Source organism: Odontomachus brunneus, unplaced genomic scaffold (assembly GCF_010583005.1).
Source record: "Odontomachus brunneus isolate Ranch 3 - 2012 unplaced genomic scaffold, Obru_v1 Obru_scaffold_043, whole genome shotgun sequence".
Classification (NCBI taxonomy): Eukaryota; Metazoa; Arthropoda; class Insecta; order Hymenoptera; family Formicidae; genus Odontomachus; species Odontomachus brunneus.
This window is the reverse complement of record NW_022639493.1, coordinates 558276-562929: the sequence shown is the minus strand read 5'-3', so window position 1 is coordinate 562929 and position 4654 is coordinate 558276. Positions and strand designations below refer to the sequence as shown.

The 4654-nt window shown below is 53.4% G+C and overlaps 1 protein-coding gene across 4 annotated transcripts in view; it reads left to right on the top strand.

The window, feature by feature from the left end:
• The window catches only part of LOC116844593 (homeobox protein homothorax), a 550706-nt gene that overhangs the window by 314136 nt on the left and 231916 nt on the right, over nt 1–4654 (top strand). The window lies entirely within an intron of this gene.

Genomic DNA, 4654 nt, shown 5'->3' with positions numbered 1-4654 from the left:
GAGAGAGAGAGAGAGAGAGAGAGAGAGAGAGAGAGAGAGAGAGAGCGATACAAAAACGCACAGACTTGCGTGTTACGAGTGTAATGACATTCGCCAGGCATAAATTCACTTTTGACTCGACCCGCTTAATCTTCCATCATTTTTATTAAAGCATGCGTGCCGCGCGTGAGACGAAGGCAAAAGGCGCGCGCGGCAGAAAGAGAGGGAGAGAGAATTCGCTTTTATGCGTGCGTTCCGTGCACGTCCGGTGGGAGGAGCGAATCGTTGGCCGCATAAACAAGTTTTAATCGGCCTCGGGCATTCGCCGCGCTGAATAAATATTGATATCGAGTGACGCGACGGCCAATCAGAGCCGTGGTTTACGAAACAGAGCGCTTTACCGTCTCGTTTGTTCCGCGCGCGCGAATATTTCGCTTTGGTGATAGTCGGCGAGAACGTAACGTCGAAAGCTCTGTTTATTATTTCCAAATTAAGCCCGGCGTTGTGGCGTGCAATTCGCGATACCGCGAGCCACATCGTCGTCGGCAGACACATATGTGGATAGGTAGATCGAGCGATGTATTCAATCACAGCGATATCTTTCAAAACTTTGATCAATTAGCGAAACAGTGCGTTTACGCGGGAAAAGGTTCTCTCCCTTTTTTTCTCGTATTTATCGGAGCGATCCTTTCGGCACGTCATCGCGTACGCGCGATAGTCGGCTTAAGTGACATCGGTCGAGCAAAGCTCTCCTTCTCGCAACGCGAGAACCTCTCAAACGCCGCAGATAAGCATCTCACGAGAGTGCATTACGAGGCCGCGAGTGACTCTCTCTCGCGTTTGATAAGTGATCGAACTATTCCGGGGGAAGGCATCGCGAGTCCTCGTCGACGTCGTGGAGGACCAAGTATCGCGCATGCGTCCGCGGGCTGTCTCCTCCGTGTGTTCCTCTCTTTCGACTTCCCTCTCTCCGTGATGTTCCCTCCGCCGCGAAGGAAGGAAGGACGGACGGAGCGAGGGCGAGAGAGCGAGAGCCGTCCGTCGTCGTGGAGAGAAGATTGGCGCGCGGGAGCGACAAGGACGGAATTTCGCGAGTGCGAGCGAGCGAGTCCGCGTGCTTGCAGGGCAGAGAGGAAGCGAGAGAGCGATGAGGAGAACGAGAGGGACAGGGTGCCGCCGTCTCCATGGCAACGAGGCGAGGCGGGAATGCGACGGTAACCATGGCAGCCGCGGGTTCCTCTCTCGGGCCGACCTGTCTGTCCCTCTTTCTGGCCTCTCGTCCTCCTCGTTCTCCTCATCTAGACCTCTTCCTTCCGCCCACGAGGCGAACGGGCCGCCGCGCCGTGGACGCCGCTCCTCTCGAGCCGATCCGCCGAAGAAAGGTGGGGCGGACTTGGGCTCGCGCGCCGCTCCGCAGAAAAGGGTTTTCTCTTTTTCTTCCTCTTTCCACCTTTCGTTTCGCGCGGCCTCCCGTGAATCCTTTTTTCCGTGTTCACGAGTATCGAGTCGATCTCGACGCGGCGCGCGAGTAACGAGACGGTAGTGACTCGATGGCGACGCGCAAGGACCGATGCAAAATCCCGTGACTTTAGATAACTTTAACAATCTGGATGTGTATCTCATCATCGCGCCGTTGTTTACGGCTTCCAAGATCGATGAGAGACGTCAGATTAATCCATCGCGTTAAACGAAGAGACGATATGTGAAGGCTGTAATATCCTCGCGGAATAATTTTCCGTCTCACCGCTCGAGACAAACGCAAACGCGCAATCTCGAAGAAATTGGCCGTTTTCGTTTTCCCTCTCGCGTGTGGGTTTCTCTTGATATTCTCAGCTATAAATTGCCTCGGCGTACTTGGAGCGAGCAGCGCGTCAAGCTCGCATGCGTTTAAGCGCGCCTAGTTAAGAGCTATCGACATTCTTCGACGCGGAAACGCAGTTCGCCACTCAGCCTTCGCGGGCGCGGAATATCACAGACGCGACTGATTATGTACGACTGTCGTGGAATCCCGGGATTCCAGGCGTCGTTTAACTCTCGATACGTCGCGCGGCGAGAGTCGAGTCTCTGCGTCGACGACGACATTAGCGTGCCTCCGCGTTTTCCCTGACTGCATATTTCCGTCTCGCCGTCTATTACGCACAGGCGACGGTGCGCCGTCTCCCCGATGTCGTTTGTGTTATTTCGAGTTTCGTAAGAACGCGCCGCATGCCCCGACATCGCGATTTTTTCCGCGATTGTCGTGCTGGACGACGCGCATCGCTCGATCGCCTCCCAAAAGCCGCGCCAATCTTCCGTGCGACCGCGTCTGGTCCGAGAACGATGTCCTCTCCCGACTGTTCAGTCACGTCGACGTTAACGGGAATTAGGCCGGCTTTTTTTCAATTGCGCGGATCGACGACCTCGCTCTTGCAATGACTTTTCGAGATCTCCTCGGGTAACGTGTGACTCTCGTCTCGTAATTCCGAAGCGCGCGCGTTCCCCCGAGTCGGAATTTCGGCCGCGGTTTCGGATAGGGTGGGACAAAACGAATTAGGACGCGGTGGCGGAAACAAATTCGTCGAAATTTCGTCAGAGCCAGTACACGACCGCTCGCGCGCAGCAGAGATCTCGTTACGTTTACCGGTAGAAGGAGGTTAGCTGGGTTAGACGAGCGGTGGCTGTGTCAGAGGAACAGAGGTGAAAGAGGAGGACGAGGAAGAGGAGGACGAGTGGAAGGCGGGTGGAATTCTCTCGGTTTGGTTTTTCGTAGGTCGCACATCACATCCCTCTCTCTTTCTCTTTTCCTCTTTGCCCCGTCTCCGTCGCGCGGAACCACCGTTCTGTGCACACCCGCTGCCATCACCCCTCCCCCCGTCGCCACCCGTATCGCCCCGCAATAGCACACGGCATGGTTCCCTTTTCCGTGAGTGAGTGTAACGTAATGTAAGGGTTGCGCCCGCGTCGGCGTTTGGGGTGAGAGAGTTTAAAACCCCTCGGGGCTTGAGGTCCGGGCCGGTTAGATTTATCGGATGTTTTGGTTGGCGGCCATTGTTAGCCGCCCTCTCTCCACTCTCTTCCTCTCTTTCGCCACTCTACGCACAGTGGCGTAGCTTGCGCTACGTCGTCGCTAGGAAATCGTTTTTCAACTTGCTGCGACGGCGCGTTTCGGGTGTCGATGAGTGCGATGAGAAAATCGACCCAAGTTGGACACCTCGTTCGAGTCGCGTATTTGCGTTACCGCACATGCACGTCGGTTTCCTTCGCAGCACGCACTTTCTGTATGTTGTCAAAATTAATTCATTCAGTCGCGTTTTATTAACCTTATAAATGTTCGGCACGATTTAATCTGCTCTAAACATACAAAAATGCGAAAATATTGTATATATTATTGTAAAGTAAGTCGTGCATTATATATATATATATATTTACGGAATGTAGTCCCATTGAAAAATGGCAAACCCGTTTCGCATTGGTGATCAAAATCTCAGATTCGCGACATCAATAAATCACGTTCACTGCGTTCACTCTGCAAAGGTCTTCGTGTGAAACGTCGAGTATACAACGAGCGTGTTTGACTTTCGTCGATGAAAGGATCGTTGCATTCGCAATGTAACGCGCAGCGCGTATTTATTCACCCGATAATCCCGCGCCCTGTGAAGAGCAACGTTACCAATATACACCGGCGCATGAAAGCATCGTGTGGAAGAATTGCGATGCATGAAAAAAGTGACAAGGCGGCTGAAAAAGACGCGATTTCCTCGATTAAGTCGTTACGTAACGCCAGAGAGAACGGAGGAAAGGAAGAAAGTTCGCGCCATTATTGACACACGCACACACGCATGGGCGCATAATAACCGTTCGATTGCATCGTTACGACATCACGTTACGCCACTGCGGATACCCTCTCGTGGCGTTCCGCGTGCAAACATTCGTCGACGAAGCTCCTCCGTAACGCGAATCCCCGGCAACCTTGCCGGTATTGTGCGCGGTAGTTTGAGTGATGTTCAAGCTCGCGGCTCGCGACCCTTGGGCTCAACCCTTTCGACCGCAGTTCCGTTTGTCTCATTCCTCGGTACACCGCGACTCCTCTAGGAGCAAGCGAGCGTAGCCTCACCGCGCAATCGATGCGGTTCAGATCTAATCTCGCTCGAGACATCGCCCGATTTGTCTTAATTGTAACAGTGCATTAAAAATCAATCGTTTTCTCAATGACCGACGTAGAGACGACGACGAAAGGTAAGGTGACGTGATAATTCACGATGTGATGATCTTCGCGACGAAATTCACGACCTCGACGCATTACGGAATTACGAAGTCATTTCTTTTGAATTTCATCAGCGCTCGGCGAGGATTAACACGAGAGTACCGAAATCACACGACGAGAGACGTGTGAGATGGCACAGCCGCTGCGAAATGAATAAAATAAATCGGAATGGTGCGAAAATAGCGCGCGGAGGGCGGTCGCGAGATTGGCGGGGCGAGCCCGAAATACGAGCTAATTGGAACTTCATCGGGCGATGTCGGGGAAGCTCGATCACGACTATCGGCCTCGCGGAAGAGAATTCGTTGCTGCTCGAGAGCAAGTTACACAATAGCCGGGTCCGGCGATAGGTGATGGCGGTGGAGAATAGCCGACAGAGAGAGAGAGAGAGAGAGAGAGAGAGAGAGAGAGAGAGAGAGAGAGAGAGAGAGAGAG